General features: G+C 36.0%; 1 non-coding gene across 1 annotated transcript; it reads left to right on the top strand.

Moving 5' to 3' along the window:
• Window positions 1-12,434: 12,434 nt before the first annotated feature.
• On the top strand, window positions 12,435-12,539 carry LOC117308780 (U6 spliceosomal RNA). Its single transcript, XR_004522961.1, has one exon. It is a non-coding gene; the product is annotated as a U6 spliceosomal RNA (small nuclear RNA).
• Window positions 12,540-12,901: the final 362 nt, after the last annotated feature.

Genomic DNA, 12,901 nt, shown 5'->3' with positions numbered 1-12,901 from the left:
CGCTGTTATAATATATAATTATCAGTAGGTAATAACACAACCAAATCTTCTGTAGCACTCCTTCCTAGGTAAACATATTGTTGGAGATTTTCTGTCAGGATATGAATACATGAGAGTGAAAGAGTGAAAAACGGCCTTCTCTACCCAAACTTTCCTTCATGTTTATTGCACCTCGCAAAGAGGGAGGAGATCTGAGTATGGAACAGAGAACAAGTAAAACAAAGCCATACAGAGTAGTGAATCTTATGTACTTCATACTCACAGCACATAATCATTATGTGCTGATATACTTTATCCCCAGAGGAAGTAGTACCTCTCTTGCGAACACCGAAGAATATAAACCAACCATTTACACAAGAGAAAACATAAACAAGCAAATATGACGTTAATCTTTAGATAAAATTTTATTTCCACTAAATTATCCTCAATATTTTTAATAACACTCAAAATGAGAAAGAGTGCAGAGAAACTGGAAGAAATTTAAACCTAGACTACAGTTGATAGTATTTAATGCTAATAGTCTGGTGCCACTGCTCAATCAAATGACTACATACCAATAATTATGTCTTTTGCCCTATTCAAATCATTTCACTGGATGAGTTTCCTGGAAATCAAACTGGGTATAACAAATGCTTTCCCAGGAGCTTAATCTGTATTTGTTCCTGGGAAACAACAGAACAATTGTTGATGAAAAATCAGAACCTGAGCCACCCAACCTCACCTATATTGATATTGAACCATGTTCATATATTCTCTGTATTTCCAATGTGTTATAGAGCCACCTATAATAATGGGTCATTCACTCATTCAGCCAAGAGTTAAATAGCATTCTTTTAATGCCAATCGCTATGCCAAATGATAAGCTTTCAAAGAAAACTGCAATCCACTGCAAACATCAATTCCTTTCTTTGTATTTGCATTGCAACAGACTGAGGTTCAGACCCATTAAATCTATATCTTATTAATGGTTGCATGTCCACCACAGGAACAAATAGCAGTAACGTTAGGAAGAAATGCTATACTTATCACAAAAACATGTGTTTGTTTAAATAAATACTACTTTGCAGGTGTAAACATATTGCTCCATATTACTATTCCATGATCAGGATGAAGATTCCTTTTAAGTCAGGAGAGGAAAAAGGGGAACTGATGCAAAAACCCATGACTTCCCAGAGTTTAACAACTGATAATGTAATTGGACCAGAGGTTTTTGATGTATTACTTATATTCTTCATACGTCACGTCACCATCTTTCAGTGACATATTTGAGCACTGAGGGTACGGCTGTTTGTGTACATGTGTGTGTGTTATATACACACAAAAGCTATAGAAATATAGTTTGTATGTATACGTATATATACACACACACATGTTTAGAAAATATATTACACCTATAATTATTAAGAAGAAAATGGAAATAAAAGAGCAAAATGCTTGCTTTAAAAGTGTAAAACTTTTATAATGAACTCACATATCAGAAATTTCCACACATCGAAAGCGTATTGTCAGAACCATAAACCTTACTGTCATTACTCTTACAGCAACGAGCTTATGAGTCATTTCATTGGGTTTCATTTTAAGAAGGAAAGAATATATGACAGTTGGGATATGAAAGTTTTTGTCACCATGACCACATTCTTGCAAGAAAAAAGTAAAGAAAGTTGAGCAAGTCTTCTTAGTCTAGAAATAAACTTCAGTGTGCCTTTCACCTTTCTAGCCCGATAGAAAATTGCCCTCAGTTATCTGCATAATTTCCATTGATTCCAAGAAATATTTAATTGGATAGGAAAAATAAGAAGCTAATTTGTTCATCACATCTTTTGCTATTAACTTTGATTCTTCAGGGGTTATTTCTTTTGCTACTTCTATGTGACCCCTTTTCATAATGTGACTCTGGTAGAGTGAATGGCATAATTTGACATAGGTAAAACTAATCTTTTTTTCTAACTGGATTTTCTTATATTTGACAACAGAGATAGTGGCTTAGTTAAAAATCCTCATAATACACACACACACACACACACACACACACACACACACAAACATACTAACCTAGTTTTCCATATGCTTCTTTGAGTGATTGTTCCTGACCACATACACTGAATGACTGTGCTGATTAAATTCTGTGATCTTTTCTCCACATTTAATTCATCTTGTCAGGTATGGAAGACCAATGGCTTCATTTCAAAAAAGAAAAAGAAAAAAAAAAAAAAAGCCCACAGCACTTTATTCCTTGACCTTTAGTTCTGAGGAAAAAAGAAAAACACTGAAACACACCCATCTAAGTGGCAAACGTTTATAGATAATTTCTATTTTATGAAGGAGAGTGAGACATTTTTAAGTTTTACAAGGAGGCTATTTTTTGGAGTCAAGGCAGTGTTTCTCCTCTACCTTGGACAACTGGTAGAGAAAGGGCCTTCCATGTATCTGTCGGATTCCCATACACAGCCTGTGAAGTTTCCCCGAGTCCAGGCTGGTTATCTCACAAATCTGTGCAAAGCTCCGGTGAATAATTTATACCAGGCAGGAGGTGACAAGTTAAACACGCCTATTTTGTCTAAAACGCTATGAAGGCATCAAGATGGAGCCAAGCTGCAGGGTGAGGGGAGCTCGGCTGATGGGAACCCCAGTCTGTCTAGAAGAGAGGATGCCGCTGTAAAGAAAATGAAATGTAATGAGATCCTCTTTCATGCATAATTCATAGGTGAAAACACGACTGCATAAAAAGCTATGGATTTTAACAAGGCAAGCCTGCAATCATGCACATTATCTTCCCAGAGGAACTTTATATATAATATTGGTCAAAAAGGAGAGGATTCTGAATACCAGTACAAAATACAGCTGACGGGTTTTCAAATGCAGTAGAATTTACTTTAATGTACGATGCCTGTAAAAGAAACAATTTCTATTTACACCCGAAAACTACTGCTTAGCCAAAATTTACCTTAAAACATTTATTTCTTCTTTAAATGAAAAAAATAAAAATAAATAAGAAACAACCCAGAGAAGGAGAGAATAGAAGATTCACGTGGATAAACATAACGACAACGCACCAGCTGTGTTTCCTGAATGTTGCGGGATTAGGTAAAACTGGACTTGGCCGGCATTTTAGCTCCGCCGGCAACAAACGTTTAGATAGAAACGTAGGCAACGAAGAAGCTTTAAAGATGATGACATGTTAGCTCTTGTCAAGGTAAAATTTAATTTGGATGTGTTGTCAGAACAAACTTTGTAATTCAGTTTTCAAGACCAGTTTTGGAGCTAACACATGCCTGATTTGAAATGGTGTTTAACACCTGGGACCCTTAGCTGAAGGATTAAAGAAGAATGTTGATTAAACTTGGGATGCCTTAAATTTATCACCATCAAACCCTAAAGACGCCTTAGCTTGAAAGAATTGGCGGGATGGAGGCTGGAGGTGGAAACAGTCCTTTGATTGTCCACGCTTAGAAAGTACATAGGAATACAGGGAATACAACAGAAGCACTCAGAGGTGTCTGCGAAACATACAAGCTAGAGAGCTGTGCAGGCTTGTTTGCTTGGCTTAGGCTATGTAATAGCAATATTTGAAAGAAAAGCAAAGTAGTTACATGGCATCCGGTTACAGTTTTGTGGCTCTGATATTTGACTGAAGAAAGCAGTAAATGTTGAAAAAGCTTGACGTAGCAATATCAAAGTGATTGTCTGTCTACCGTGGGATTTTTTTCAGGTTCATAAGAAGCAGAGATATACTATAAAGAACAGTGGGTTGAAGTGGCTTAGATGCCAAATAAATCTATTCCTCTTAAACAAAACTGTTTTATTAAACTCCATTTGATGTTACTCAGTTGTGCTTCAGGTTTTGACATTACTTGAAAAATGTAAGCTTTGGGAGATAATGATTTAATTTCTTAATTTGGAATCATAGCTTTTGTGACTTAGCAGCAGAACAAAGCCTACCCACCACTGGAGCTGGTCACAAAGGGAGTCCTTCCAGGATTCTAGGGCTTTTAGTATATCCAGGTGCCAGTGATAAATTTGGAGCCTAAAGTTTACCACTGCATTATGTTTAACTATTCACTTTAATGCTACTCTGATATATTCCTGGCACTGTTTTGCTTTTCAAAGATGTTTACAACCCACTGCCCCAAACATAGCCTCAGTGACATGAGGTTATCTCTCCAAGGAATCCAGAGCTAACCAGCTAATCACACCTGTTTATACCTCACATCAGAGTTTAATACTCCACTGCTTGATTTCCTTGCTTTCTTCCTTGCTTTCTTCCTCCCTCCCTCCCTTCCTTCCTCCCTCCCTCCCTTCCTTCCTCCCTCCCTCCCTTCCTTCCTTCCTTCCTTCCTTCCTTCCTTCCTTCCTTCTTTCCTTCCTTCCTTCCTTCCTTCCTTCTTTCTTTTCTGTCATAAAAACACACACACAGAGTGACTTATCTCTGCTTGTAATAAATCCATATTGGTAGTGTGGTTGGGAAAATACCGTTCAGGGTGACAGTATCTATTCCCGACTCTGCTGGAAGGTGAAAGGAGGCGATCACATCTGTTTCCTCTACCTGACAGCTGTGCACTCCTGCACCTCTTCCTGCCAGCCCAGCACACTGCTGAGAAGTTTGCTATATTGAAGGATCAATTTTCAAGCACAGAAAGAATTTGTTTGCTTGTACACCTGTGCTTTAAAGGAAGTTTTCCCATTGCTTATGCCAGTTGGATGACTTGCTGAATTCTTTAGCATATATAAAAATGCAAAGTGCCTGAAATGGGAATGAAATGATAACATTATTAGAATTCTCTCTTGGGGTCAGATGAGACAGACGGTTGCATTAGGAGGATGCTGGGAATAGCTTCTCTAGTCTAAGTTTGTTTGCTATTTGTTTCCCTTTCTGTGAAAGCAATGCACATATTCAATATCCTACAGGACAAAAAGCACATTTAAAATAAAGAGGGGGCAGGCTGCGACATGAATATTAAAACTCCCACTGACTGAGCTTCATGCACAAGCATTGGTAAAGGCCATCGTAGGTCTCCTGGATTCCACATTTCTCCTGAAACCTTCTGCATTCAGGAAACCTCGTGAAAACAAGTCATATGTGTAGGAAGATGCAATCCCCAAATCAAGTGAATTTGCTTTTCTCACTCATTCAAATAAAATCAGACTATATCATCATTTGCTTAAATTCTTCACATGTCCTCTTATGAAGCTTAAAACATATGCCTCTTTTGGGGTTTGGCCTCTGCTTCTCTCTCCAAGTTTATTCCCCACCACTCTCCTATCTTACTCTGCTTCACCACTCTGGATTCCATGGTAATAAAGAAGTTGATGGGGTCTAGAAGCAAGAATGAAAAAGTTGGCTTTTAAGGTAAGAATTGTACTCCCTCCGTTGTAATGAGAAAAAGATGTATAGAAACAGATAGTAAAACAAATAGGGAATTCTCCTTTAATGATGTATTTTTGATGAGTGACACGAGTTAAAGGAAATTTTTCAGAAGGAATTCAGATTTCAGGGTTTATTGTAAAATGACCTGGAGAAATTAGTGTTATGCTATGCATCTAGAAAAGGAAATGATGATAACTAGAAACCAGCATGGTTTCACTAAGAATAACAATGTGGGGAAATTTTTCTTTCTTTCTAGACAGTGTTATTAGATGAGAATATTAGGGTATAATAATAACATTTGACAAGTTCTCTTGTGATGAAAAACCTTGACTCCATGCTTATAAATTTGATAGACTGGAAGTACTAAAAATGATTTTGCCCAAAGATGCCAACCATTAAGCAACCTAGAAGGAAGAATCTGGTTGTGAGTCACAGGGCTCTCTACTCCTACAATTTCCTCACAATGTATAAATAATTAGGGTGAAAAAAAGCAAGACACTTTTGTCAGATTGTTGGGTAACTTGAAGACGGGAAGGAGAATGGATAATTTGCATGCAGATTTTTTTTTTTTTTTGAATCATGGCAAGCAGAAGCATGTGCTTGATTCTTGAAGTCCTTAATATGCTGTGTTTCCTTTTCTTTGAAAAGCTGTAAAGATTGAAATGAAATCCATGATTTAAATAAAACTAGGTTTGGGATGGAACTGGATAAAAGTTCTGAATGAGTAAGAGTGCAGGGCGATGGTATCTATCTAGTTCTTAAAGTGATTGAAGGTGGGAAGATATGATCAACATTAGTTCCCTTCTACCTAAGGAAGAAGGTCTCCTTGTCTCTGCCTTTCTTTCTATCCTGATGCCTTTTTTTTTTTTAACATCTTTTGGAGTAAAATTGCTTTACAATGTTGTGTTAGTTTCTGCTGTATAACAAAGTGAATCAGCTATACATACACATATATCACCATATCTCCTCCCTCTTTCATCTCCCTCCCACCCTCCCTATCCCACCCCTCTAAATGGACACAAAGCACCAAACTGATCTCCCTGTGCTATGTGGCTGCTTCCCACTAGCTATCTATTTTACATTTGGTAGTTGATATATGTCAATGCCACTCTCTCACTTCATCCCAACTTACCTTTCCCCCTTCCTGTGTCCTCAAGTCCATTCTCTATGTCTGTGTCTTTATTCCTGTCCTGGGTTCATCAGAACCATTTTTTTTTTTTAGATTCCATATACATGCGTTAGCATACAGTATTTGTTTTTCTCTTTCTGACTTACTTCACTCTGTATGATAGAGGTGGTCCATCCACCTCACTACAAATAATTCAATTTTGTTTCTTTTTTATGGCTGAGTAATATTCCATTGTATATATGTGCCACATCTTCTTTATCCATTCATCTGTCGATGGACACTTAGGTTGCTTCCATGTCTTGTTATTGTAAATAGTGCTGCAATGAACATTGTGGTACATGACTCTTTTTGAATTATGGTTTTCTCAGGGTATATGCCCAGTAGTGGGATTGCTGGGTCATATGGTAGTTCTATTTTTAGTTTTTTAAGGAACCTCCATATTGTTCTCCATAGTGTCTGTATCAATTTACATTCCCACCAACAGTGCAAGAGCGTTCCCTTTTCTCCACACCCTCTCCAACATTTATTGTTTGTAGAATTTTTGATGATGACAATTCTGACTGGTGTGAGGTGATACCTCATTGTGGTTTTGATTTGCATTTCTCTAATGGTTAGTGATGTTGAGCATTCTTTTATGTGTTTATTGGCAATCTGTTTATCTTCTTTGGACAAATGTCTATTTAGGTCTTCCGCCCTTTATCCTGATTCTTTTTAGGTTCATATTTCCAATCACTTCCTGTTTCTCTCCTCTGATTTAATTCTATCCTGGAAGACAGAGTCACCCAACATACTGACTGCAGTGTCTCCACTTTTTAGATTAATTTTTCTCCTAGTAGGATCTAACTTCTTGGCCAGAAGGAATGTGACATATTTGGTCTAAACATTGAGCTCATTTGCCACAAATAGACTCCTGTAATGAAATAATGTAGAAGTGAGTTTTTAAAACTTTATTCAATTCAAAAGGCAAGTTTCTGTCAATGGACTCTGTGCTGAGAAGTTTGCAAGTCAGGTTCACTGCAAGAGGTAATATGAAAAGTTTTAAAGCTTCTGAATTTTTTTGGTAACTGTGCTTTTAACTGTTACCAATATTTGAATTAAGATGAACCAGAGGATGGGCATTTGGTTTATTTAAATATGTCAGATGACTAGTTCCTGGAAACCAACTGTTATTTACTTAGCTGCTTCCTCACATCAAGGGCTTTATACTTTCTTGCTCATGTAACAAAATGCTTAAACAAGCTGAATTATAATCTGTGAAGAAAAAAACAGGGGCATTGTAGATTGTTCAAGGAGGAGTAAGAATTCCAGTTTTAAAATGCACTGATTTCATGAGAATATGAGACCCACACTCATTCGCCATGACTGAATGAGTTAAATGGAATCTCTTACTTTTAAAAATTTCAGAATTGTTTGCTGAGAAATAAAGAATTTGAGAAGAAATTTTGGAGAATTTGATAACTATAGTTAAGTCCTCTTGTCTGTTTTCCTTCTAACTTATCTTAATGTTATACAATTAAAAAAAAAAAACCCTTCAGATGTTTTCAGAATTTATGTGGTAGAATTGTTATGGAATTAACATATATTTCCTGTAATGTATGCATTTGAACTAGTTTCTACATAGTATACTAAATTTTAGAAGAGCCACAAAGTTTATATATCTACAAACCAAAAATGTCTATCAGCAGGTGATGGGTAAGCAAATTGTGTTATATAAGTATAATGGAGTACTACTTGCTGAAGAAAAGGAATAAACTTAGTAGTTTAACACAACAACATGTGTGAACCTAAACAAGAATAGCTGAGTGAAAGAGGCTAGACATAGAAGAGTATACACTGTATGATTTCATTTATGTGAGTGTCTAGAGCATGATCTTGATTATGTTGATGGTTACACAGGTGTGTAAATGTGTTAAAACACATGTAACTGTATATTCGAAATTGGTGCAGTTTATTCTATGTAAATTACACCTCAGTAAAGTTGTTTTAAGAAAAAAAACATACAAAACAAAAAAGCTTATATATGTGGATCTCTGATCATGTGGTCCACCATGAAAATATGTGGACACCTCTTCTTTAAAACACCAAGATAAAATTTGTGAATTTGTTGAAAATTTCTCCTCCCTAAGTACAAAAGTATCTGCAGCCTGCAGTTCAACCAGAGCTTAATGCAGAGGTTGCCTTGGAGAAAAGTGAAGGGACAGCTGATCAAGCATCTTTTCAGATTTGCATAAGGTGCTTTCAAAACATGCATATATATTGTGTTGTGTTTAAGAATTTCTTAGGGGAGAGACCTTCTGTTGTCAGGAAACTTCAAGATAAACCAGGTGCTGGGGATGTCTTCCATTCAAGAGGCCTGAACGTGGTAGAACTATCCTACATGAGCCAAAGGCAGGAGTGTGTTAATTGCCCTGGGAAGGAATTTGTAAGCATGAATGTAGTAGGCCAAGTGGTCAGAGTCAGTAGATGGGGAAGTTTGTGGGATTCATGATGAAACCCTGCCACATAACCTTCCACATCTACAATAGAGTCTGTAAATGTTTGCAGCAGCGTTGGTGGCTTGACCCTGGGGTAACCCAGAGTAGAAAAGGAGCCAGCAAAATTGCAGGAGTTGGACTACTCCCTAAAAATTAGAAGACATCTTGCAAGGCCCCTGGTTTGCCTATGTACAATGTCTGAGTACTTCCTACCTAAATCTGTGGAACTCACTTGACTTTCTGGTTACACATTTATACAATCTTGATTTTACAGTATATGCATAACAATTTAAGAATTTTTTCTCAATGTAACAAATTTTTTAAAAAGGTTCTAAGATGTCAGAGTTGAAAATGGGGAAGGAACCACAAGGGCTGGCTTTCAGTTGGTTGAAAGCCATACATTCCAAAAATGACTTGACTCTTTTATTGTAGGTTGTGGGTAAATTCCATAACATCCAGTGTTTTCTGTGTCAATATGTATTCTGAAGCCAAAATTTGTTTGTATGAGACTTCCTTTTGGCATATTCTATTATGTTACACTGTAACTTGAGGTGGTCAAAAATTTGAGAATAAATTTAAGTAAACATTTCAAATATTACTGTTAAAAGTTTATTTTAAATGTTAGATTCACTGTTATAAAATTTCAGAACCGGTATCTTTTGTTCTTTTACTATAATTTAGAGTTCACTCCTGCTAAATTCTTAAATACTTCTTTCTCATCCTAAATGAGACTAATACCTGGGGCCAGGACAAAGAAAATCAGTTCTCTTACAAGTAAGGGAATTCTTTATATTACTTCATTAAATATAAGCATTTCTTGCCTAGCAAATACAAAGTTACAATGTTGCTGGGCAAAGAAAAAGTTAATTCAGTTTTGTTTTTTCTTCTGAATTTGGTGTTTGTCAAAATATTGAAGAACTGTGCTAATTTTTTCCCTGAAAGTATAAATAACTTTAATTAGCCTATAGTAATTGGTCTAGCTCTTTGTCTTTTGTTTTTAATATATAGATCAGAGTGCTCATATTGCTGAATAACATTTAGAACACTCTTTCAATTGAGACCTATTGGTGGCTCAGGAAATCAGTTCAGTAAGTTGCAAGAAGCAATTTTTAAAATGAAATGATAAAAAATACTAGAGCTCATCACCCATGGAAACCGAAAGCATTGTTTTGTGAAACATTTTTCAGCTATATGTGCACGTGCCTCTTGTGTGTGTGTGTGTGTGTGTGTGTGTGTGTGTGTGTGTGTGTGTGTGTGTACTAGGTTGCAAGATAAAGACTGTTTCTTACTGTGGGTTGAGAAAATCAAAAATATTTTTAAATAGTTTGTAATAGTAGTTTAGAGGATCACTTAAAATGTGACAGCTGAAATAATTGAGCTTCTGTCCTATGAAGAAAGAGATAGTTAGTGATAACTGAACACTCGGATTAATAAATTTCGTTACAATGGGATTGAACAAGAAAATTAGGTTCAAGATGGCTCTCCTACGTCTTTTTCTGAAGTCACTGGAAACTCTTTTATCCCTTAGATAACCCACCTTAAAACACTACATTCATATATTTTTAGGACATTTCAAAAATTTAAATATCATCAAACCTCCGTGGTTCACATTTTGATCAAATATAAATATTCCCATGAGCTACTTTATTTTATTTTTTTATTCCCTTTGCCTGGAATGTTCTACCTGCAGCTGGTCATACGGACAGTACTCATCAGAAAACATCTCTAATATTTCTTCTAGAGAAGGGTTTTCTGAACCACCAAATCTAAAATGTATCCCCTCAGTATGTCAGAATATGTTTTTTTTCTTTTTAATAACACTTATCATGTAAAATAAAAATATTTGTTTTCTTCCTCATTTTGCTAACTACTCGATCTAAAATCCACCTATCCGTCTCTCTACAATGTGAGCTCCAGAAAGGAAAGTCTTTGCCTCTCTTGTCCACTGCTTGCCTCAGAAAAGTGTCTGACACCGAGTCGTTCCTCAATAAATATTTATTGACTACATGACTGATTTAGTTTAAGAAATGACCACAGGACTTCCCTGGTGGCGCAGTGGATGAGAGTCTGCCTGCCGATGCAGGGGACACGGGTTCGTGCCCCGGTCCGGGAAGATCCCACATGCCGCAGAGCGGCTAGGCCTGTGAGCCATGGCCGCTGAGCCTGTGCGTCTGAAGCCCATGCTCCGCAACGGGAGAGGCCACAACAGTGAGAGGCCCGCGTACCGAAAAAAAAAAAAAAGAAGAAGAAAAAGAAATGACCACAACATTTGAATCTTGCTTTATAAAAACTTTCTAAAAGTGGAAATCAGGACATCCATAGCAATATACCATTCAAAATAATTTGGGGGGAGGGCCTGGCTTTGTCCTCATTAGACTTTATTTATTTTCTATTTACTCCAAGTAGGAGTGTTTGGATTCCAAACCTTGAATAGCTTAGGAAATAATCAGAAAAGAAAAAAAAAAAACTTTATTACCAACTCTGACCAGCAATCCCATTTAAAGCTAGAGTCAATAACAACTCTGATGAAGGCAATTAAAATACAGTTTATAACTAAGGTGGCTACTTTAGTAGATCATTCTGTTTCCATCTGCTATTTTAGGGGTCAATATGAGCCCTTTGTGTATTAAAATCTGTCAAATATAATCCTGAAAGTTCTTTTTTCAGTTAGCAAATTAAGAGGAGTGGATGACTACTATCTCTATTACAGGCTGGAAAACCAGTATATCTGCCTGAGTGCACTTATTTGAATGGAAAATAGCTAGATATAAAGTACACTGAAAAGAAATATGATAAAGCCTTTAAGCTAAGAGGCAGCTGACCCTATGTTAAAGGTTAAGTACTTCAAAAGTAATATTATTGGGGGGAAATTTTGCCTCTATGGGTGATTAAATTTAGTCTTCAAAAATTTGAAGAGTTAGGACATTTAAATTGCTAGATGAGTTTTTAGTAAAACAGTGACCTTGAGATTACATTGGTTATGTACCTAACCCACTTAAGATATTATTTTGATCATGAAGCCATTATTTGAAATATGCTGTTTGGCCGATAGATACTATAATAAATGTTACCTCTATTTTAATAGCAAGGTAAAATTAATAACTTTCAAGTTGAAATTCAGTTTATTTATATACATCCTCCTCCAAATTCTCATCAAGTTCTACCATTGTTTGTTATGTTATAACAGATGTAGCAAACACCAAAAAGGAAATACGTCAAATCAAACTGTTTATTGTTTGATCTTGAGAATGATCCAGAGAAGCAAATGTCCAATGTTTAAATTCTGAGGCTTAAAATAAATATTTCAGAAAGACTCTCATCTTTTGTTGGTTAGTAAAATACACCACAGAATATCACTTCCTCATTACTTAATTCACTGTAAAGAAATATAGAATTTTTTAAAAAGAATTGTTTTGTCTGGTAAACATGGAAGGTCTACTGAAATAGGCATTTAAAAAAATAGATTGTGCTAGCTTTGGCAGCATATATACTGAAATTAATATGATACAGAGAAGATTAGCATGACCCTGTAGAGGATAACATGCAAATTTGTGAAGCATTCCATATATTTGGTATGTGTGAAAGTTTTTGAGAATTGATCCTTCTCATCACAAGGAAAAAATATTATTTTCTTTTTCTTTTTTTCGTATCTATATGAGATGACAGATCTGTATGAGATAATGATGTTAAACTTGTAGTAATCGCTTCATGATATATGTAAGTCAAATCATTATGCTATACACCTTAAACTTACACAGTGCTCTATGACAATTGTATCTCAATAAAATTTTAAAAATTGATTATGCCATAAAAGCATAAAATTGAAAGGCAATCATTATAATAGCAACAAAATAAGGGTCTATTTTATTGCATACTGAGTTAGTGCCAGATTCTGAACCAGGTACTTTCTCACAAAAACTCTGGAAAGTCACT

Source organism: Tursiops truncatus, chromosome 17 (assembly GCF_011762595.2).
Source record: "Tursiops truncatus isolate mTurTru1 chromosome 17, mTurTru1.mat.Y, whole genome shotgun sequence".
Taxonomy (NCBI): domain Eukaryota; kingdom Metazoa; phylum Chordata; class Mammalia; order Artiodactyla; family Delphinidae; genus Tursiops; species Tursiops truncatus.
This window is presented reverse-complemented; position numbering and strand designations above follow the sequence as displayed.